The following is a 23,124-nucleotide window of genomic DNA, read 5'->3' as shown; positions in this document are numbered from 1 at the left end:
TAGGCCTAGGGCTAGGGCTAGGGCTATAGTTAGAGTCAGGGTTAGGGTTAGGGTTAGGCTAGGGTTAGGGTTATGTTAGGGCTAGGCTAAGGCTAGGGCTAGACCTAGGGCTAGGTTTAGAGTTAGGGTCAGGGTTAGAATTAGGGTAAGGGCTATGGCTAGGGCTAGGGCTATGGCTAGGGCTAGGGGTACGGTTAAGGCTAGGGATAGGGGTAGGGCTAGGCTAGGGTAACTTCTAGGGCTATGGTTAGGTTTAGGGTTAAGGCTAGGGATAGGCCTAGGGCTAGGGCTAGGGCTAGAGCTAGGGCTAGGGCTAGGGCTAGGGCTAGTGTTAGGGTTCGAGGTAGGTATATGGCTAGGCCTAGAGCTAGGGCTTGGATAGGGTTAGGGTTAGAGTTAGATTTAGGGCAAGGGTATGGCTAATGTTAGGGTTAGGGCTAGGGCCAGGGCTAGGGTTGGGGTTAGGGTTAGGGTTAGGGTTAGGGCTAGGCTAGGGCTCGGGCTAGGGCCCTGGCTAGGTCTATTGCTACGGCTCAGCTTGGGTTAGGTTTAAGGCTAGGTTTAGGGTTACTGTTAGGGTTAGGGCTAGGGCTAGGGATAGGGCTAGGGCTAGGGCTAGGGCTAGGGTTGGGGTTAGGGTTAGGTCTAGGGCTAGGGCTAGTGCTAGGGTTAGTGCTTGGGCTAGGGCTAAGGCTAGGTTTAGGGTCAGGGTTTTAGGTAGGCTTATGGTTAGGTTTAGGGGTTGGTTTTGGGTTAGGGTTGGGGTTAGGTTTGGGGTTAGGGTAAGGGTTAGAGTTAGGTTTAGGGGTTAGAGTTAGGATTAGAATTAGGGCTAAGGTTAGTGTTATGGTTAGGGCTTGGGCTATGGCTATGGCTAGTTCTAGGGCTATGGCTATGGCTAGGGCTAGGCTTAGGGCTAAGTCTAGGGCTAGGTCTAGGGCTTGAGCTATGGCTACGGTTACAATTAGGTTTAGGTTTAGGGTTAGGTTTATGGTTCTGTTTAGCGTTAGGGTTAGAATTAGGTTTTGGCGTTAGGATTAGGATTAAGATTAGGGTTAGGGTAAGGGTTAGGGCTAGGGCTAGGACTAGGGCTATGGCTAGGGCTAAGGCTATGGCTAGGATTAGGGACAGTGTTATTTTTAGGGGTACGGTTAGGGCTAGGGCTAGGGCTAGGACTAGGATTAGGGTTAGAGTTATGGTTAGGTTTAGGGCTAGGGCTATGGCTGGGTGTAGGGCTAGGTCTAGGGCTAGGGCTAGGGCTATGGCTTGGGCTAGGACTAGGTATAGCGTTAGGGTCAGGGTCAGGTCAGGGCAAGGGTTAGTGTTAGGGTTAAGCCTGTGGCTAGGGCTTGGGATATGACTAGGGCTAGGGCTAGGGTTAGGATTAGGGTGAGGCTAGGGCCAGGTTTTGCGTTAGGGGTAGGGTTAGGTTTAGGGTTAGGGCTAGGGCTAGGGCGAGGGTTAGGGCTAGTGCTGGGGTTAGGGTTAGGGTTAGTGTTAGGATTAGGGTTAGGTTTAGGGCTAGGGCTAGGGCTATGGCTAGCGCTAGGGCTACGGCTTGGGCTAGGGCTACGGCTAGCATTAGGGGTAGGTTTAGGGGTAGGGCTAGGGCTAGGGCTAGGGTTAGGGTTAGGTTTAGGTTAGGATTTGTGTTAGGGTTAGAGTTAGGTTTAGGGGTTAGCGTTAGGGTTAGGATTAGGATTAGGGTTAGGATTAGGACTAGGGCTAAGGCTAGGGCTAGGGCTATGGCTAGGTCTAGGGCTACGGCTAGGGCTAGGGCTTGTGCTAGGCCTAGGGTTAGGGCTAGGGCTAGGCTTAGGGCTTGGGCTAGGGCTAGTGTTAGGGCTAGGGCTAGGCCTAGGGGTGGGGTTAGGGTTAAGGTTAGGGTTAGGTTTAGCACTTGGTCTAGGACTAGTGCTAGTGCTAGGGCTAGGGCTTGGGTTTGGTTTAGGGCTAAGGCAGCCGTTAGGGTTAGGATTAGGGTTAGGTTTAGGGCTAGGACTAGGGCTAGGTCTAGGGCTAGAGCTAGAGGTACGGTTAAGTTTAGGGATAGGGCTAGGACTAGGCTAGGGTAACTACTAGGGCTATGGTTACGTTTAGGGTTAAGGCTAGGGATAGGCCTAGGACTAGGGATAGGGCTAGGGCTAGGGCTCAGGCTAGTTTTAGGGTCAGGTGTAGGTTTTTGGCTAGATTTGGCTTAGGTTCAGGGTTTGGGTTAGGGTTCGGGCTAGGGCTAGGATCAAGTTTAGGACTAGGGCTAGGGCTAGTGTTAGGCATAGGGCTAGGCTAGGGCTAGGGCTACGGCTAGGCCTAGGGCTAGGGCTAGGGCTATGGTTAGTTAGGTTTAGGGTTATGGTTAGGGCTAGGGCTAGGGCTAGTGTGAGGGTTAGGGTTAGGTTTAGGGTTAGGGTTAAGGTTAGTGTTATGTCTAGGGTTAGGGTTATGTTAGGGCTAGGCTAAGGCTAGGGCTAGACCTAGGGCTAGGGTTAGGTCAGGGTTCGAATTAGGGTAAGGGCTATGGCTAGGGTTACGGCTATGGCTACGGCTAGGGCTAGGGCTAGGGCTCGGGCTCGGGCTAGTGTTAGGTTTAAGCATAGGTTTTTGGCTAGATTTGATTTAGGTTCAGGGTTTGAGTTAAGGTTAGGTCTAGGGCTAGGGACAAGTTTAGGGCTAGGGCTAGGGCTAGTGTTATGGATAGGGCTAGGCTAGGGCTAGGGCTAGGGCTAGGGCTAGGGCTAGTTTTAGGGATAGGGCTAGGCTAGGGCTAGGGCTACAGCTAGGCCTAGGGCCAGGGCTAGGTCTATAGTTAGAATCAGGGTTAGGGTTAGGGTTAGGCTAGGGTTAGGGTTATGTTAGGGCTAGGCTAAGGCTAGGGCTAGACCTAGGGCTAGGTTTAGAGTTAGGGTCAGGGTTAGAATTAGGGTAAGGGCTATGGCTAGGGCTAGGGCTATGGTTAGGGCTAGGGGTACAGTTAAGGCTAGGGATAGAGGTAGGGCTAGGCTAGGGTAACTTCTAGGGCTATGGTTAGGTTTAGGGTTAAGGCTAGGGATAGGCGTAGGGCTAGGGCTAGGGCTAGAGCTAGGGCTAGGGCTAGGGCTAGGGCTAGGGCTAGGGCTAGGTCTCAGGCTAGTATTAGGGTTCGAGGTAGGTATATGGCTAGGCCTAGAGCTAGGGCTAGGATAGGGTTAGGGTAAGAGTTAGATTTAGGGCAAAGGTATGGCTAATGTTAGGGTTAGGGCTAGGGCCAGGGCTAGGGTTAGGGTTAGGGTTAGGGTTAGGGGTAGGGCTAGGCTAGGGCTCGGGCTAGGGCCCGGTCTAGGTCTATTGCTACGGCTCAGCTTGGGTTAGGTTTAAGGCTAGGTTTAGGGTTACTGTTAGGGTTAGGGCTAGGGATAGGGATAGGGCTAGGGCTAGGGCTAGGGTTGGGGTTAGGGTTAGGTCTAGGGCTAGGGCTAGTGCTAGGGTTAGTGCTTGGGCTAGGGCTAAGGCTAGGTTTAGGGTCAGGGTTTTAGTTAGGCTTATGGTTAGGTTTAGGGGTTGGTTTTGGGTTAGGGTTGGGGTTAGGTTTGGGGTTAGGGTAAGGGTTAGAGTTAGGTTTAGGGGTTAGAGTTAGGATTAGAATTAGGGCTAAGGTTAGTGTTATGGCTAGGGCTTGGGCTATGGCTATGGCTAGTTCTAGGGCTATGGCTATGGCTAGGGCTAGGCTTAGGGCTAAGTCTAGGGCTAGGTCTAGGGCTTGAGCTATGGCTATGGTTACAATTAGGTTTAGGTTTAGGGTTAGGTTTATGGTTCTGTTTAGCGTTAGGGTTAGAATTAGGTTTTGGCGTTAGGATTAGGATTAAGATTAGGGTTAGGGTTAGGGTTAGGGCTAGGGCTAGGACTAGGGCTATGGCTAGGGCTAAGGCTATGGCTAGGATTAGAGACAGTGTTATTTTTAGGGGTACGGTTTGGGCTAGGGCTAGGGCTAGGACTAGGATTAGGGTTAGAGTTATGGTTAGGTTTAGGGCTAGGGCTATGGCTGGGTGTAGGGCTAGGTCTAGGGCTAGGGCTAGGGCTAGGGCTTGGGCTAGGGCTAGGTATAGCGTTAGGGTCAGGGTCAGGTCAGGGCCGGGTTAGTGTTAGGGTTAAGCCTGTGGCTAGGGCTTGGGATATGACTAGGGCTAGGGCTAGGGTTAGGATTAGGGTGAGGCTAGGGCCAGGTTTTGCGTTAGGGGTAGGGTTAGGTTTAGGGTTAGGTCTAGGGCTAGGGCGAGGGTTAGGGCTAGTGCTGGGGTTAGGGTTAGGGTTAGTGTTAGGATTAGGGTTAGGTTTAGGGCTAGGGCTAGGGCTATGGCTAGCGCTAGGGCTACGGCTTGGGCTAGGGCTACGGCTAGCATTAGGGGTAGGTTTAGGGTAGGGCTAGGGCTAGGGCTAGGGTAAGGGTTAGGTTTAGGTTAGGATTTGTGTTAGGGTTAGAGTTAGGTTTAGGGGTTAGCGTTAGGGTTAGGATTAGGATTAGGGTTAGGATTAGGACTAGGGCTAAGGCTAGGGCTAGGGCTATGGCTAGGTCTAGGGCTACGGCTAGGGCTAGGGCTTGTGCTAGGCCTAGGGTTAGGGCTAGGGCTAGGCTTAGGGCTAGGGCTAGGGCTAGTGTTAGGGCTAGGGCTAGGCCTAGGGGTGGGGTTAGGGTTAAGGTTAGGGTTAGGTTTAGCACTTGGTCTAGGACTAGTGCTAGTGCTAGGGCTAGGGCTTGGGTTTGGTTTAGGGCTAAGGCAGCCGTTAGGGTTAGGATTAGGGTTAGGTTTAGGGCTAGGACTAGGGCTAGGGCTAGGGCTAGAGCTAGAGGTACGGTTAAGTTTAGGGATAGGGCTAGGACTAGGCTAGGGTAACTACTAGGGCTATGGTTACGTTTAGGGTTAAGGCTAGGGATAGGCCCAGGACTAGGGATAGGGCTAGAGCTAGGGCTAGGGCTAGGGCTCAGGCTAGTGTTAGGGTCAGGGGTAGGTTTTTGGCTAGATTTGGCTTAGGTTCAGGGTTTGGGTTAGGGTTCGGACTAGGGCTAGGAACAAGTTTAGGACTAGGGCTAGGGCTAGTGTTAGGCATAGGGCTAGGCTAGGGCTAGGGCTACGGCTAGGCCTAGAGCTAGGGCTAGGGCTATGGTTAGTTAGGTTTAGGGTTATGGTTAGGGCTAGGGCTAGGGCTAGTGTGAGGGTTAGGGTTAGGTTTAGGGTTAGGGTTAAGGTTAGTGTTATGTCTAGGGTTAGGGTTATGTTAGGGCTAGGCTAAGGCTAGGGCTAGACCTAGGGCTAGGGTTAGGTCAGGGTTAGAATTAGGGTAAGGGCTATGGCTAGGGTTATGGCTATGGCTACGGCTAGGGCTAGGGCTAGGGCTCGGGCTCGGGCTAGTGTTAGTTTTAAGCATAGGTTTTTGGCTAGATTTGATTTAGGTTCAGGGTTTGAGTTAAGGTTAGGTCTAGGGCTAGGGACAAGTTTAGGGCTAGGGGTAGGGCTAGTGTTAGGGATAGGGCTAGGCTAGGGCTAGGGCTAGGGCTAGGGCTAGGGCTAGTTTTAGGGATAGGGCTAGGCTAGGGCTAGGGCTACGGCTAGGCCTAGGGCCAGGGCTAGGGCTATAGTTAGAGTCAGGGTTAGGGTTAGGGTTAGGCTAGGGTTAGGGTTATGTTAGGGCTAGGCTAAGGCTAGGGCTAGACCTAGGGCTAGGTTTAGAGTTAGGGTCAGGGTTAGAATTAGGGTAAGGGCTATGGCTAGGGCTAGGGCTATGGTTAGGTCTAGGGGTACAGTTAAGGCTAGGGATAGGGGTAGGGCTAGGCTAGGGTAACTTCTAGGGCTATGGTTAGGTTTAGGGTTAAGGCTAGGGATAGGCGTAGGGCTAGGGCTAGGGCTAGAGCTAGGGCTAGGGCTAGGGCTAGGGCTAGGGCTAGGGCTAGGTCTCAGACTAGTATTAGGGTTCGAGGTAAGTATATGGCTAGGCCTAGAGCTAGGGCTAGGATAGGGTTAGGGTAAGAGTTAGATTTAGGGCAAGGGTATGGCTAATGTTAGGGTTAGGGCTAGGGCCAGGGCTAGGGTTAGGGTTAGGGTTAGGGTTAGGGGGAGGGCTAGGCTAGGGCTCGGGCTAGGGCCCGGGCTAGGTCTATTGCTACGGCTCAGCTTGGGTTAGGTTTAAGGCTAGGTTTAGGGTTACTGTTAGGGTTAGGGCTAGGGCTAGGGATAGGGCTAGGGCTAGGGCTAGGGCTAGGGCTAGGGTTCGGGTTAGGGTTAGGTCTAGGGCTAGGGCTAGTGCTAGGGTTAGTGCTTGGGCTATGGCTAAGGCTAGGTTTAGGGTCAGGGTTTTAGTTAGGCTTATGGTTAGGTTTAGGGGTTGGTTTGGGGTTAGGGTTGGGGTTAGGTTTGGGGTTAGGGTAAGGGTTAGAGTTAGGTTTAGGGGTTAGAGTTAGGATTAGAATTAGGGCTAAGGTTAGTGTTATGGCTAGGGCTTGGGCTATGGCTATGGCTAGTTCTAGAGCTATGGCTATGGCTAGGGCTAGGCTTAGGGCTAAGTCTAGGGCTAGGTCTAGGGCTTGAGCTATGGCTACGGTTACAATTAGGTTTAGGTTTAGGGTTAGGTTTATGGTTCTGTTTAGCGTTAGGGTTAGAATTAGGTTTTGGCGTTAGGATTAGGATTAAGATTAGGGTTAGGGTTAGGGTTAGGGTTAGGGCTAGGCTAGGGCTCGGGCTAGGGCCCGGGCTAGGTCTATTGCTATGGCTCAGCTTTGGTTAGGTTTAATGCTAGGTTTAGGGTTACTGTTAGGATTAGGGCTAGGGCTAGGGATAGGACTAGGGCTAGGCTTAGGGCTAGGGCTAGGGCTAGGGCTAGGGCTTGGGCTAGGGCTAGGGTATGGCTAGGGCTAGGCCTAGGGGTAGTTTTAGGGTTAAGGTTAGTTTTAGGTTTAGCGCTAAGTCTAGGAGTAGTGCTGGTGCTAGGGCTAGGGCTTGTGTTTGGTTTAGGGCTAAGGCAGGCGTTGGGGTTAGGTAGAGGGTTAGGTTTAGGGCTAGGACTAGAGCTAGGGCTAGAGGTACGGTTAAGGTTAGAGCTAGGGCTAGGGCTAGGCTAGGGTAACTTCTAAGGCTATGGTTATGTTTAGGGTTAAGGCTAGGTATAGGCCTAGGGCTAGGTCTAGGGCTAGAGCTTGGGCTAGGGCTAGGGCTCGGGCTAGTGTTAGGGTCAGCGGTAGGTTTTTGGCTAGATTTGGTTTAGGTTCAGGGTTTGGGTTAGGGTTAGGGCTAGGGCTAGGGACAAGTTTAGGACTAGGGCTAGGGCTGGTGTTAAGGATAGGGCTAGGCTAGGGCTAGGGCTATGGCTAGGCCTAGGGCTAGGGCTAGGGCTAGGGATATGGTTAGAGTTAGGGTTAGGTTTAGGGTTAGGGCTAGGGCTAGGGCTAGGGGTAAGTCTAGGGCTAGGGCTAGGGCTAGTGTGAGGGTTAGGGTTAGGTTTAAGGTTAGGGTTAAGGTTAGGGTTAGGTCTAGGGTTAGGGTTATGTTAGGGCTATGCTAAGGCTAGGGCTCGGGCTAGGGCTAGGGCTAGGTCAATTGCTACAGCTAGGCTTGGGTTAGGTTTAAGGCTAGGTTTAGGGTTACAGTTAGGGTTAGGGCTAGGGCTAGGAATAAGGTTAGGGTTAGGGCTAGGAATAAGGTTAGGGTTAGGGCTAGGGTAGGGTTAGGGCTACGGCTAGGGCCAGGGATAGGGCTAGGGCTAGGGTTTGGGTTAGGGCTAGGTTTGGGCTTGGGCTAGTGATGGGGTTAGGGCTAGGGGTAGGGTTAGGGCTAGGGCTAAGGCTTCGGTTAGGTTTGGGTTAGGTTTAGGTTTATGTTTAGAGTTAGGGTTAGAGTTAGTTTTAGGGGTTAGGGTTATAGTTAGGATTAGGATTAGGGTTAGGGTTAGGATTAGGGCTAGGGCTAGGGCTACGGCTAGGACTAGGCCCAAAGTTAGGGTTAGTGCTAGGGTTAGGTTTAGGGTTACGGGTAGGGCTATGGCTAGGTAGGGCTAAGGCTAAAGCTAGTGCTAGGGCTAGGACTAGGTCTAGGGTAGGGCTAGGGCTATGAAAGGGTTAGGGTTAGAGTTAGGGATAGGGATAGGCCTAGGGCTACGGTTAGGTTTAGGGTTCGGGCTAAGGCTAGGGCTAGGGCCAGGTCTAGTGCTTGGGCTTGGCTTGGATTGAGTTTAAGCCTAGGTTTAGGGTTAGGGTTAGGGTTGGGCTAGGGCTAGGGCTAGGGTTAGGGTTGGGCTAGGGCTAGGGCTAGGTCTAGGTCTAGGTATAGGTCTAGGTCTAGGTCAAGGTCTAGGGCTAGGGCTAGAGCTAGGGCTTGGACTAGGGCTAGGGTTACAGTTAGGCTTGGGTTTAGGGTTAGGTTTATTGTTCAGTTTAGGGTTAGGGTTAGAATTAGGTTTCGGGGTTAGGGTTAGGATTAGTGTTAGCGTTAGGGTTAGGGCTAGGGCTAGGACTAGGGCTATGGCTGGTCGAAGGCTATTGCTAGGGTTAGGGATAGGGTTAGTTTTAGGGTTATGGTTAGGGCTAGACTAGGGCTAGGGCTAGGGCTAGGACTAGGGTTAGGGTAAGGGTAAGGGTTAGGTTTAGGGCTAGGGCTAGGGCTAGGCCTAGGGCTAGGTGTAGGGCTAGGTCTAGGACTAGAACTAGTTCTAGGGATAGTAGTAGGGCTAGTGTTCGTATTAGGGCTAGGGCTAGGGCAAGGGCTCGGGCTATGGCTAGGGCTAGGTTTAGTGTAAGGGTCAGATCAGGGTCAGGGTTAGTGTTAGGGTTAAGCCTAGTGCTAGGGCTAGCACTAGGATTAGGGCTAGGGCTAGGGTTAGGGTTAGGGCTAGGGCTAGGGCTAGGGTTAGGTTTACAGCAAGAACTAGGGCTAGGACTAGGCCTTGGTCTAGGGAGAGGACCAGTGTTAGGGTTAGTGTTAGGGTTTGGGTTAGGGCTAGGGCTAGTGCTACGACTAAGGCTAAGGCTAGGGCTATAGCTTTGGTTAGGGTTAGGGTTAGGTTTAGGGCTAGGGCTAGGTCTAGGGCAAGGGCTAGGGCTATTTCTAGGGTTAGACCTAGGGTTAGGGCTACATTTGGTTTAGGTTCAGGGTTTGGGTTAGGGATAGGTCTAGGGACAGATCTAAGACTAGGGCTAGGGCTGGTTTAGGGATAGGGCTAGGCTAGGGCTAGGGCTAGTGCTGGGGATAGGGCTAGTGTTAGGATTAGGGTTAGGTTTAGGGCTAGGGTTAAGGCTAGGGCTACGGCTAGGCCTAGGGCTAGGGCTAGGGTTAGGAGTAGGTGTAGGTTTAGGGCTAGGGTTAAGGCTAGGGCTACGGCTAGGCCTAGGGCTTGGGCTAGGGCTAGGGTTAGGAGTAGGTGTAGGTTTAGGGCTAAGGCTAGCGTTAGGTTTAGGTTATGGTTAGTGTTAGGGTTTGAGTTAGGTTTAGGTTATGGTTAGTGTTAGGGTTTGAGTTAGGTTTAGGGGTTAGCGTTAGGGATGGAATTAGGATTAGTGTTAGGATTAGGATTAGGGCTAGGGCTAGGGCTACGGCTAGGTCTAGGTCTAGGGCTATGGCTGGGGCTAGGGCTAGGGTTAGGGTTAGGGTTAGGGTTATGGGTAGGGCTATGGCTAGGGCTAGGGTTAGGGCTAGGGCTAGGGCTAGGGCTTGGGTTAGGGCTAGGGTTACAGCTAGGGCTAGGCCTAGGTGTAGGGCTAGGGCTAGGTCTAGGTATATGTCTAGGGCTAGGGCTAGGGCATGAACTAGGGCTAGGTTTACAGTTAGGTTTAGGTTTAGGGTTAGGTTTAGGGTTCAGTTTAGGGTTAGGGTTAGAATTAGATTTCAGGCTTAGGGTTAGGGTTAGGATTAGGTTTAGGTTTAGGGTTAGGGCTAGGACTAGGGCTAGCAATAGGGCTATGGCTATGGCTAAGGCTATGCCTAGCTTAAGGATAGCGTTAGCTTTGGGGTTAGGTTAGGGCTAGGGCTAAGGATAGGGCTAGGGCTAGGCTAAGGTAAGGGTGAGGGTTAGATTTAGGGCTAGGGCTAGGTCTAGGGCTAGGTTTAGGGCTAGGTCTAGGACTAGGGCTAGTTCTAGGGCTAGGGCTAGGGCTAGGATTAGGGTTAGGGTTAGGGTAAGGGTTAGGATTAGGGCTAGGGCTAGGGCTAGGGCTCGGGCTCGGGCTAGGGCTAGGGTTAGGGTCAGGGTCATGTCAGGGTCAGGGTTAGTGTTAGGGTTAAGCCTGGGTAAGTGCTAGGGCTAGGACTAGAGCTAGGGCTAGGGCTAGGGTTAGGATTAGGGCTAGGTTCAGGTTTAGGGGTAGATTTAGGTTTTGGGTTAGGGCTAGGGCTTGGCTGACGTTAGGGATAGGTTTATGGTTGGGATTAGGGTTAGGGTTATTGTTTGGGCTAGGGCTAGGTCTACGGCTAGGGCTAGGGCTAGGGTTAGTGTTCGAGTTAGGGTCAGGGTTAGGTTTAGGGCTAGGGCTTCTGCTAGGGAAAGGGCTAGGGCTAGGGTTATAGCTAGGGCTAGGGCTAGGGTTAAGGCTAGATCTAGAGCTACGGCCAAGGCTAGGGTTGGGCTAGGTTTAGGGTTAGGGTTAAAGCTAGGGATAGTGCAAAGGCTAGGTCTAGGTCTAGGGCTAGGGTTAGGATTAGGTTTAGGTTTAGGGCTAGTGCTAGGGCTAGGGCTAGGACCAAGACTAGGCCTAGGACTAGGGCTAGGGCTAGGATAGGAATAGGACTAGGCTTAGGGGCAAGTTAAGGGCTAAGGCTAGGGCTATGTGTAGGCCTAGGAGTAGGACTAAGGCTAGGATAGGGTTAGTGTTAGGGTTATTGAGGGCTAGGGCTAGGGCTAGTGCTAGGCCTAGTGCTAGGACTAGGGCTCGAGTGAGGGTTAGGTTAAGGGTGAGGGCTAGTGTTATTGTTAGGTTTAGTGTTAGGTCTAGGGCTAGGGCTAGGGCTAGAGCTAGGGCTAGGGCTAGGGCTAGGGCTAGAGCTAGGGCTAGGTTTAGGGTTAGGGTTAGTGTTAGGGTTAGGGTTAGGGTTAGGGTTAGGGCTAGGCCTGGGTTAGGGTTAGGGTTTGGGCTAGGGCTAGGGCTAGGGCAAGGGTTAGGGCTAGTTCTAGAGCTAGTGCTAGGGCTAGGGTTAGGGCTTGGGCTTGGGCTAGGGCCAAGGCTAGGGTTATGGTCAGGGTTAGAGTTAGGGTTATGGTTAGGTTTAGGGTTTTTTTTAGGGTTAGGGTTAGGTTTAGGGTTAGGGTTAGAGATAGGTTTAGGGATTAGAGGTAGAATCAGGGTTAGAGTTAAGGTTAGGGTTACGGCTAGGGCTACAGCTTGGGATACGGCTATGGCTAAGTCCTGGGCTAGGGCTATGACTATGGGTAGGGCTAGGGCTAGGGCTAGGATTTAGGGCTAGTGTTAGGGCTAGGACTATGGCTAGGGTTAGGGTTAGAGTTAGAGTTAGTGCTAGGTCTAGGTCTAGTGCTAGTGCTAGGGTTATGACTTGGGATTGGGTTAGGGCTAGAGCAGAGGTTAGGGTTAGGTTTAGGGTTAGGGTTAGGGCTAGGGCTAGCGCTACAACTAAGGCTAAGGCTAGGTCTATTGCTTGCGTTAGGGTCAGGTTTAGGGTTGGTTTAGGGCTAGGGCTAGGGCTAGGTCTAGGGCAAGGTCTAGGGCTAGTTTAGGGTTAGGCTTAGAGTTAGGGCTAGATTTGGTTTAGGTTCAAGGTTTGGGTTAGGGTTAGGGATAGGTCTAGGGACAGGTCTAGGACTAGGGCTAGGGCTGGTGTTAGGGATAGGGCTAGGCTTGGGCTAGGGCTAGGGCTAGTGCTGGGGATAGGGTTAGTGTTAGGATTAGGGTTTTGTTTAGGGCTAGGGCTAGGGCTGTGGCTAGGGCTAGAACTAGGGCTAGGGCTAGGGTTAGGGGTAGGGTTAGGGGTAGGGGTAGGTGTAGGTTTAGGTTTAGGGCTAGGGCTAGGGCTAGGACTAGGGTTAGGGTTAGGGCTAGGGCTAGGGTTAGGGCTAGGACTAGGGCTAGGGCTAGTGTTAGGTTTAAGGTTAGGTTTAGGTTTAGGTTTAGAGTTAGTGTTAGAGTTAGGTATAGGGGTTAGAGTTAGGGTTAGGATTAGGGTTAGGTTTAGGGCTAGGACTAGGGCTATGGCTAAGGCTAAGGCTATTGCTAGAGTTAGGGATAGGGTTACTTTTAGGGTTACGGTTAGGGCTAGTGCTATGGCTAGGGCTATGACTAGGGCTAGAGCTAGGTCTAGGGTTAGGGATAGGCTTAGGTTTAGGGATCGTGCTTGACATAGGCCTAGGGCTAGGTGTAGGGCTAGGTCTATGGCTAGGGCTAGTTCTAGGGCTAGGGCTAGGGTTAGGATTAGGGCTAGGGCTCGGGCTAAGGTTAGGGCTAGTGTTAGGGTAAGGGTAAGGGTCAGATCAGGGTCAGGGTTAGTGTTAGGGCATAAGCCTAGGGCTAGGGCAGGGCTAGGAATAAGGCTAGGGCTAGGGTTAGGATTAGGGCTAGGCTAGGGTTAGGTTTGGGGTTAGGTGTAGGGTTATGTTTAGGGTTAGGGCTAGGGTGAGGGCTAGGGCTAGTGCTGGGGTTATGGTTAGGGTTAGGATTAGGGTTAGGTTTAGGGCTAGCGGTAGGGCTAGGGCTAGGGCTATGGCTAGGGTTAGGGCTAGCGTTGGGTTAGGATTATGGGTAGTGCTATGGCTAGGGCTAGGGCTAGGTCTAATGCTTGGGCTTGGCTTGGATTAGGTTTAAGGCTAGGTTTAGGGTTAGGGTTAGGGTTAGGGTTAGGGTTAGGGCCAGGGCCAGGGCTAGGGCTAGGGCTAGGGCTTGGGCTAGGGCTAGGGTTACAGTTAGGTTTAGGTTTATGGTTCAGTTTAGGTTTAGGGTTAGAATTAGGTTTTGGGGTTAGGGTTAGGGTTAAGATTAGGGTTAGGGTTAGGGTTAGGGTTATGGCTAGGGCTAGGACTAGGGCTCTGGCTAGTGCTAAGGCTATTGCTAGAGTTAGGGATAGGGTTAGTTTTAGGGTTACGGTTAGGGCTAGGACTAGGGTTAGGTTTAGGGGTAGGGCTAAGGCTAGGCCTACGGTGAGGTGTAGGGCTAGGTCTAGAGCTAGGGCTAGTTCTAGGGCTAGGACTAGGGCTAGGGCTAGGGCTAGGGCTAGGGTTAGGGTTAGGGTTAGGATTAGGATTAGGGCTTAGGCTAGGGCTCGGCTATGGCTAGGGCTAGATTTAGGGTCAGGGTCAGATCAGGGTCATGGTTAGTGTTAGGGTTGAGCCTAGGGCTTGGACTAGGGCTTGGTCTAGGGCTAGGGTTAGGATTAGGGATAGGCTAGGGTTAAGTTTATGGTTATGGGTAGAGTTAGGTTTAGGGTTAGGGCTATGATGAGGCTAGGGCTAGCGCTGGGGTTAGGGTTAGGGTTAGGATGAGGGTTAGGTTTAGGGCTAGGGCTATGGCTAGGTTTAGGGCTAGCATTAGGGTTAGTATTACGGGTAGGGCTATGGTTAGGGCTAGGGCTAAGGCTAGGTCTAGAGCTAGGGCCAGGGCTAGGGCTAGGGTTAGGTGTAGGTTAAGGGCTAGGGCTAGGGCTAGTACTAGGGCTAGGGTAGGGGTAGGGGTAGGGTTAGGGATAGGCTTAGGGCTAGGCTTAGGTTTAGGGTTAGGGATAGGTCTAGATTTAGGGCTAGGGCTAAGGCTACGTCTAGTGCTAGAGCTTGGCTTTGATTAGGTTTAAGGCTAGGTTTAGGGTTAGCGTTAGGGCTAGGTCTAAGGCTAGGTCTAGGTCTAGGTATAGGTCTAGGGCTTGGGCTAGGGCTAGAGCTAGGGCTTGGACTAGGACTAGGTTTACAGTTAGTTTTAGGGTTATATTTAGGGTTATGTTTAGGGTTTAGTTTAGGGTTAGGGTTAGAATTAGATTTCGGGGTTAGGCCTAGGGCTAAGACTAGGACTATGGCTAGGGCTAAAGCTATGGCTAGCTTAGACATAGCATTAGTTTTAGGGTTACGGTTAGGGCTAGGGCTAGGCCAGGGCTATGCTAGGGTAAGAGTGAGGGTTAGGTTTAGGGCTAAGGCTAGGGCTAGGGCTAGAGCTAGGTTTAGGGCTAGTTCTAGGGCTAGAGCTAGGGCTAGGGCTAGGGTTAAGGTTAGGGTTAGGGTTAGGATTAGGGCTAGGGCCAGGGCTAGGGCTCGGTCTTGGGCTAGGGCTAGGGCTAGGGTTAGGGTCAGGGTCATATCAGGGTCAGGGTTAGTGTTAGGTTAAGCGTAGGGCAAGGGCTAGGGTTAGGATTAGGGCTAGGTTCAGGTTTACTGGTAGCTTTAGGGCTAAGGCGAGGGCGAGGGCTCGGGTGGGGTTAGGGATAGGTTTATGGTTAGGATTAGGGTTAGGGTTAGTGTTAGGGCTATGGCTAGGGCTAGTTCTAGGGCTAGAGCTAGCGCTAGGGTTAGTGTTAGAGTTAGGGCCAGGATTAGGTTTAGGGCTAGGGCTAGGGTTAGGACAAGGGCTAGGCTAGGGTTAGAGCTAGGGCTAGGCCTAGGGTTAAGGCTAGGGCTAGGGCTACAGCTAGGGCTAGGGCCAGGGGTAGATTTAGGGTTAGGGTTAAAGTTGGGATAGTGCTAAGGCTAGGTCTAGGTCTAGGGCTACGGTTATGATTAGGTTTAGGTTTAGGGCTAGGGCTAGGGCTACGGTCAAGCATAGGCCTAGGACTAGGGCTAGGGCTAGGATAGGGATAGGGCTAGGCTTAGGGGTAAGTTTAGGGCTATTGCTAGGGCTATGGGAAGGCCTAGGTGTAGGGCTAGGGCTAGGAGAGTGTTAGTGTTAGGATTATGGAGGACTAGGGCTAGTGCTAGGCCTAGTGCTAGGGCTAGGGCTAGGGCTCGAGTGAGGGTTAGGCTGAGGTTGAGGGCTCGGGTTAAGGTTAGGGTTAGGGTTAGTGTTAGGGCTAGGGCTAGGGCTAGAGCTATGGCTAGGGCTAGAGCTAGAGCTAAGGTTAGGGTTAGAGTTAGTGTTAGGGTTAGGGTTAGCTCTAGGGCTAGGGCTGGGTTTAGGGTTTGGACTAGGGCTAGGGCTAGGGCTAGGACAAGGGTTAGGGCTAGTTCTAGAGCTAGTACTAGGGCTAGGGTTAGGGCTTGGGCTAGGGCCAAGGCTAGGGTTAAGGTCAGGGTTAGAGTTAGGTTTATGGTTAGGTTTAGGGGTTTTTTAGGGTTAGGTTTAGGGTTAGGCTTAGGGTTAGGGTTATGTTTAGGGTTAGAGTTAGAATTAGGGTTAGGGTTAAGGTTAGGGTTACGGCTAGAGCTACGGCTTGGGCTACGGCTATGGCTAAGTCTAGGGCTAGGGCAATGGCTATGGCTATGGTTTAGGGCTAGTGTTAGGGCTAGGGCTATGACTAAGGTTAGGATTAGAATTAGGGGTAGCGCTAGGTCTAGGTCTAGGACTAGGGCTAGTGCTAGGGCTAAGGCTGTGGCTGGGGTTAGGGTTAGGGTTAGGGTGAGGGCTAGGGCTAGGTCTAGTGCTAGGGCTAGCGCTACGACTAAGGCTAAGGCTAGGTCTGTAGCTTGCGTTAGGGTCAAGTTTAGGGTTGTTTTAGGACAAGGGCTAGGTCTAGGGCTAGGGCTAGTTCTAGGGTTAGGCCTAGGTTTAGGGCTATATTTGGTTTAGGTTCAGGGTTTGGCTTAGGGTTAGGGATAGGTCTAGGGACAGGTCTAGGACTAGGGCTGGGGCTGGTGTTAGGGATAGGGCTAGGCTAGGGCTAGTGCTAGGGTTAGAGTTAGGATTAAGGGTAGGGTTAGGGCTTGGTCTAGGGCTACGCCTAGGGCTAGGGTTATGGCTAGTGTGAGGGTTAAGTTTAGGTTTAGGGTTATGGTTAAGATTAGGGTTAGGGCTACAGTTAGGGCTATGTTAGGGCTACGATAAGGCTAGGGCTAGGCCTAGGGCTAGGGTTAGGGTTAGGTTCAGGCTTAGAATTATGGTAAGGGTAACAGCAAGGGCTAGGGCTAGAGCTATGGCTAGTGGTAGGGTTAAGGCAAGGGTTGTTACCCTAAGGCTAGGGTAACTTCTAGGGCTATGGTTAAGTTAACACTTAAGGCTAAGGAATAGGCCTAGTGCTAGGGCTAGGGCTAGAGCTAGGGCTAGTGATAGGGCTAGGGCTAGGTTTAGGGTTAGGGGTAGGTTTAGGGCTAGGGATAGGGCTTGGGCTAGAATAGGGTTAGGGTTAGAGCAAGACTAGGGCTAGGGCTAGGGCCAGGGCCAGGGCTAGGGTTAGGGTTAGGGTTAGGGCTAAGGCTAAGGCTAGGGCTAGGGCTAGGGCTAGGGCTAGGGCTAGGGCAAGGGCTGGGTCTACGTATGGAGCTAAGGCTTGGCTTGGGTTAAGTTTAAGGCTAGGTTTAGGGTTAGAGTTAGGGTAGGGTTAGCGCTACGGTTAGGATTAGGGCTAGGGCTAGGGCTAGCATTGGGCTAAGTCTAGGGCTAGGGCTAGGTTTAGGGCTAGGACTAGGCCTAGGGATAGGGATAGGTTTAGGGTTAGAGTTAGGATTTGGTTTATGTTTAGGTTTAGGCTTAGGCTTAGAGTTAGGTTCAGGGGTTAGGGTTAGTGTTAGGATTAGGGTTAGGGTTAGGATTAGGGCCAGGGCTAGGGCTAGGGATCAGGAAATGGCTAGGGCTAAGGCTACGGCTAGGGCTATGGCTAGGGTTAGGTTTAGGGTTACGGGTAGGGTTATGGCTAGGCTAGGGCTATGGCCAGGGCTAGGGTTAGGGTTAGGGTTTGCTGTAGGCTAGGGCTAGGGCTAGGGCTAGGTCTATGTCTAGGTCTAGGGCTTGGGTTAGTTTTAGGGTTAGGTTTAACGATAGGGCTATGGTTAGCTTTAGGGTTAGGGCATGCCTAGGGTTAGAGCTAGGCTAAGGCTAGGACTAGGTCTAGGGCTAGGGTTAGGGTTAGGAATAGGGATAGGGTTAGAGTTAGGGCTAGGGTTAGGTCTAGAGCTAGGGCGAGTGCTAGAGCTAGGGTTAGGGTTAAGGCTAGGGCTGGGGCTAGGGCTAGGGCTAGGCCTAGGGCTAGGGATAGGGCTAGGGTTAGGTTAGGGCTAAATTTAGGGCTAGGGCTAAGGCTTGGGTTAGGGCTAGGTTACAGTTAGGTTTAGGGTTAGGTTTATGTTTCAGTTTAGGGTTAGGGTTAGAATTAGGTTTCGGGGTTAGGGTTAGGATGAGGCTTAGGGTTAGGGTTAGAGTTAGGGCTAGGGCTAGGACTAGGGCTATTGCTAGGGCAAAGGCTATGGCTAGGGTTAGTGATAGGGTTAGTTTTATGGTTACGGTTAGGGCTAGGGCTAGGGCTAGGGCTAGGACTAGGGTTATGGTTAGGGTTAGGTTTAGGGCTAGGGCTAGGGCTAGGCCAAGGGCGAGGTGTAGGACTAGATATAGGGCTAGGGCTAGTTCTAGGGCTAGGTGTAGGGTTAGGGTTAGGATTAGGATTAGGGCTAGGGCTATAGCTAGGGCTAGGGCTAGGGTTAAGGCTAGGGCTAGGGCTAGGTTTAGGGTTAGTGTTAACGCTACGGATAGGGCTAGGGCTAGGGCTAGGACTAGGGTTCAGGCTAGGGCTAGGGCTAGGTTTAGGGTCAGGGTCAGGTTAGGGTCAGGGTTAGTATTAGGGCTAAGCCTCGGGCTAGGGCTAGGACTAGGGCTAGGGCTAGTGTTAGGATTAGGGCTAGGCTTGGGCTAGGTTTAGGGTTAGGGGTAGGGTTAGGTTTACGGTTAGGGCTAGGGCGAGGTCTAGGGCTAGTGCTGGGGATAGGGTTAGGGTTAGGATTAGGGTTAGGCTAAGGATAGGGCTAGGGCTAGGGCTAGGGCTAGAGCAAGAGCTAGGGCTAGGGTTAGGGTTAGGTTTAGTGTTAGGGTTAGGGTTAGGTCTATGGCAAGGGTTGGGGTTAGGGTTTGGGCTAGGGCTAGGGCTCTGGCTAGGGCAAGGGTTAGGGCTAGTTCTAGAGCTAGTGCTAGGGCTAGGGTTATTGCTTGGACTAGGGCCAAGGCTAGGGTTAGGGACAGATTTAGAGTTAGGGTTATGGTTAGGTTTAGAGGGTTTTTTTTGGGTTAGACTTAGGGTTAGGTTTAGGTTTAGGGTTAAGGTTAGAGTTAGGTTTAGGGGATAGAGTTAGAATTAGGGTTAGGGTTAAGGTTAGTGTTAGGGTTATGGCTATGGCTATGGCTATGGCTATGGCTATGGCTTCGGCTACGGCTATGGCTAAATCTAGGGCTAGGGCTATGGCTAGGGCCAGGGCTAGGGTTTAGGGCTAGTGTTAGGGTTAGGGCTATGGCTAGGGTTAGGTTTAGAGTTAGGGGTAGAGCTAGGTCTAGGACTAGGGCTTGTGCTAGGGCTAGAGCTAGGGATAGAGTTAGGGCTAGGGCTAGGACTAGTGCTAGTGCTCGGGTTAGGGCTTGGGATTGGGTTAGGGCTAGGGCAGGGGTTAGGGTTAGGTTTAGGGCTAGAACTAGGGCTAGGACTAGGCCTAGGGCTAGGGATAGGGCCAATGTTAGTGTTAGGGTTAGGGTTAGGGTTAGGGCTAGGGCTAGCGCTACAACTAAGGCTAAAGCTAGGGCTATAGCTAGCGTTAGGGTCAGCTTGAGGGTTAGTTTAGGGCTAGGGCTAGGTCTAGGGCAAGGGCTATGGCTAGGGCTAGTTCTAGGGTTAGGCCTAGGTTTAGGGCTAGATTTGGTTTAGGTTCAGGGTTTGGGTTAGGATTAGGGAAAGGTCTAGGGACAGGTCTAGGACTAGGGCTAGGGCTGGTGTTAGGGTTAGGGCTAGGCTAGGGCTAGGGCTAGGCCTAGGATTAGAGTTAGGGTTAAGGGTAGGGTTAGTGCTTGGTCTAGGGCTAGGGCTAGGGCTAGGGCTAGTGTGAGGGTTAAGTTTAGGTTTAGGGTTAGGGTTAGGGTTAAGGCTAGGGTTAGGGCTAGAATTAGGGCTATGTAAGGGCTAAGGTAAGGCTAGGGCTAGGCCTAGGGCTAGCGTTAGGGTTAGGGTTAGAATTAGGGTAAGGGTTATGGCTAGGGCTAGGGCTAGGGCTAGGGCTAGGGCTAGAGCTAAGGCAAAGGCTAGAGCTAGGTTTAGGTTAAGGTTTAGGTTTAGGGCTTGGGCTAGGGTTAAGGTTGGATAGGGTTAGGGTTGGGGTTAGGGTTAGGCCAAGACTAGGGCTAGGTCTAAGGCTAGGGCCAGGGTTAGTGTTATGGTTAGGGTTGGGGTTAGGGCTAAGGCTATGGATAGGGCTAGGGCTAGGGCTAGGTCTAGGTCTAGGTGTAGTGCTAGGGCTTGGCTTGGGTTATGTTTAAGTCTGAGTTTAGGGTTAGGGTGAGGGTTAGGGCTAGGGTTAAGGTTAGGGCTAGGACTATGGCTAGGGCTAGGATTGGGCTAGGAGAGGGCTAGGGCCAGGGACAGGTTTAGGTTTAGGGTTAGGGTTAGAGTTAGGGTTAGGGTTAGGGTTAGGTTTAGGTTTAAGTTTAGGGTTAGGGTTAGAGTTACATACAGGGGTTAGGGTTAGGATTAGGGTTAGGATTAGGGCCAGAGCTAGGGATAGGGATGGGGCTACGGCTAGGGCTAAGGCTATGGTTAGGGCTACGTTTAAGTTTAGGTTTAGGGTTACCAGTAGGGCTATGGCTAGGGCAAGGTTTAGGGTTAGGGTTTGGTGTAGGGCTAGGGCTAGGGCTAGGACTATGGTTAGTATTAGGGTTAGGGTCAGAGTTATGTTTAGGGTAGCGCCAGGGTTAGGGCTAGGGTTAAGTCTAGGTCTAGGGGTAGGGCTAGGGCTAGGACTTGGTTTAGTTTAGGGTTAAAGCTAGGGATAGGACTAGGATTAGGGCTAGGGTTAGGGCTAGGACTAGACCTATGGCTAGGGATAGTGCTATGGTTAATGTTAAATTTAGGGTTAGGGCTAAGGCTATGGCTAGGACTAGGTCTAGGACTAGGGCTAGTGCTAGGATAGTTATAGGGTTAGGGTTAGGGATAAAGCTAGGGCTAGGGATAGTGTTTGGGCTAGGGCACAGGCTAGGACTAGGGCTAGCGTTAGGGTTAGGGTTAGGGATAAGGCTAGGCCTAGGGCCAGGGCTAAGGCTGAGGCCAGGGCTAGGGCTAGGTCGATGTCTAGGGCTAGGGCTTGGGTTAGTTTTAGGGTTAGGTTTAAGGATAGGGCTATGGCTAGGTTTGGGGTTAGGGTTAGGGCTTGCCTAGGGGTAGGGATAGGTGAAGGCTAGGACTAGGTCTAGGGCTTGGTCTAGGGCTAGGGTTATTGTTAGGAATAGGGATAGGGTTAGAGTTAGGGCTAGGGTTAGTGCTAGAGCTAGCGCGAGTGCTAGAGCTAGGGTTAGGGTTAGGGTTAAGGCTAGGGCTGGGGCTAGGGCTAGGCCTAGGGCTAGAGATAGGGCTAGGTTTAGGTTTAGGGGTAAGTTTAGGGCTAGGGCTAGGGCTTGGGGTAGGTCTAGGTTAGTTGGGTTTGGGGTTAGGTTTATGGTTCAGTTTAGGGTTAGGGTTAGAATTAGGTTTCGGGGTTAGGGTTAGGGTTAGGGCTAGGGCTAGCACTAGAGCTATGTCTAGGGAAAAAGCTATGACTAGGGTTAGGAATAGGGTTAGTTTTAGGGTTACGGTTAGAGTTAGGCTTGGGCTAGGGCTAGGGCTAGGACTAGGGTTAGGGTTAGGGTTAGGGTTAGGGTTAGGTTTAGGGCTAAGGCTAGGGCTAGGCCTAGGGCGAGGTGTAGGACTAGGTCTAGGGCTAGGGCTTTTTCTACGGCTAGGGCTAGGGCTAGGGTTAGGTTTAGGATTAGGGCTAGGGCTAGGGCTAGGGCCAAGACTAGGCCTAGGACAAGGGCTAGGGCTAGGATAGGGATAGGACTAGGTTTAGTGGTAAATTTAGGGCTAGGGCTAGGTCTACGGCTAGGGCTAGGGCTTGGGTTAGTGTTAGAGTTAGGGTCAGGGTTAGGTTTAGGGCTAGGGCTAGGGCTAGGGCTAGTTCTAGGGTTAGGCCTAGGTTTAGGGCTAGATTACATTTAGGCTCAGGCTTTAGGTTAGGGTTAGGGATAGGTCTAGACACAGGTAGAGGACTAGGGCTAGGGCTGGTGTTAGGGACAGGGCTAGGCTAGGGCTAGGGCTAGGGCGAAGGCTAGGGCTAGGGTTAGAGTTAGGGTTAAGGGTAGGGTTAGTGCTTGGTCTAGGGCTAGGCTTGGGCTAGGGCTAGGTCTAGGGCTAGGGCTAGTGTGAGGGTTAAGGTTAGGTTTAGGGTTAGGGTTAGGGTTAATGTTAGGGTTAGTGCTAGAATAAGGGCTATATTAGGGCTAGGCTAAGGCTAGGGCTAGGCCTAGGGCTAGGGTTAGGGTTATGTTTAGGGTTAGAATTAGGATAGGGGTTACGGTTAGGGCTAGGGCTAGAGCTAGGGCTAGGGCTAGGGCTAGAGCTAGGGTTAGAGCTAGGGCTAGGGCTAGGTTTAGGGTTAGGTGTAAGTTTAGGGTTAGGGCTAGGATAGGTTTAGGGTTAGGGTAAAGGTTAGGGCAAGGCTAGGGCTAGGGCTAGGGCCAGGGCTAGGTTTTGGGTTACGGTTAGGGCTAAGACTAGGGCTAGGGCTAGGGCTAGGGCTAGGGCTAGGTGTAGTGCTAGGGCTTGGCTTGGGTTATATTTAAGGCTAGGTTTAGGGTTAGGGTGAGGGTTAGGGCTAGGGTTAGGGTTAGGGCTAGAAATAGGGCTAGGATTGGGCTAGGTCTAGTACTAGGGCTAAGGTTAGGGCTAGGACTAAGGCTAGGGCCAGGGATAGGTTTAGGGTTAGGGTTAGGGTAAGGGTTAGGTTTAGGTTAAGGGTTAGGGTTAGGGTTAAGGTTAGGGTTAGAGTTAGGTTCAGGGCTTAGGTTTAGGGTTAGGAATATGGTTAGGGTTAGGATTATGGCCAGGGCTAGGGATCGGGCTAAGTTTAGGATTAGGGCTACGTTTAGGGTTAGGTTTAGGGTTACGGCTAAGGCTAAGGCTACGGTTAGGGCTAGGTTTAGGGTTAGGTTTGGTGTAGGTCTAGGGCAGGGGTGACTTTTAGGGTTAGGGTCAGAGTTAGGTTTAGGGTAAGGGCCAGGGTTAGGGCTAGGTTTAGGTTAGGGTTCAAGCTAGGGCTTGGGTTAGGGTCAGAGTTAGGTTTAGGGTAAGGGCTAGGGCTAGGGATAGGACTAGGGTTAGGGTTAGGTTTATGGCTAGGGCTAGGGCTAGGCTTAAGGCGAGGTGTAGGGATAGGTCTAGGGCTAGGGCTAGTTCTAGGGCTATGGCTATGGCTAGGGTTAGGATTAATATTAGGGCTATGGCTAGGACTCGGTCTAGGGCTAGGACTAGGTTTAGGGTCAGGGTCAGGTGAGGTTCAGGGTTAGTTTTAGGGTTAAGCCTTGGTCTAGAGCTAGGTCTAGGACTAGGGCTAGGGCTAGGGTTAGGATTAGGGCTAGGTTTAGGGTTAGGGGTAGTGTTAGGTTTAGGGTTAGGGCTAGGGCGAGGGCTAGTGCTAGCGCCGGGGATAGGGTTAGGGTTAGGATTAGGGTAGGGTTAGGATTAGGGTTAGGGCTAGGGCTACGGCTAGGTTTAGGGCTAGCATTATGGTTAGGGTTATGTGTAGTGCTATGGCTAGGGCTAGAGCTAGGGATATGGTTAGAGTTAGGTGTAGTGCTCTGTGTAGATCTAGCACTAGGGCTAGTACTAGGGCTAGGGCTAGGGTTAGGGTTAGGGCTAGGGCTAGGTCTAGTGCTAGTGCTAGGGTTAGGGCTTGGGATTGGGTTAGGGCTAGGGTAGGGGTTCGGGTTAGGTTTAGGGTTAGTGATAGGACTAGGGCTAGGGTTAGGTTTAAGGCTAGAACTAGGGCTAGGACTAGGCCTAGGGCTAGGGTTAGGGCCAGTGTAAGGGTTAGGTTCAGGGTTAGCGTTAGGTTTAGGGTTAGGGTTAGCTTAGGGCTAGGGCTTGCGCACGACTAAGGCTAAGGCTAGGGCTATAGCTTGCGATAGGGTCAGGTTTAGGGTTGGTTTAGGGTTAGGGCTAGGTCTAGCTCAAGGGCTAAGGCTAGGTCTAGTGCTAGTTCTAGGTCTAGCACTAGGTTTAGGGCTAGATTTGGTTTAGGTTCAGGGTTTGGGTTAGG

The sequence above is a fragment of the Tenrec ecaudatus genome, chromosome Y (genome assembly GCF_050624435.1).
Source record: "Tenrec ecaudatus isolate mTenEca1 chromosome Y, mTenEca1.hap1, whole genome shotgun sequence".
Taxonomy (NCBI): domain Eukaryota; kingdom Metazoa; phylum Chordata; class Mammalia; order Afrosoricida; family Tenrecidae; genus Tenrec; species Tenrec ecaudatus.
Note: the sequence above shows the minus strand (reverse complement) of the source record.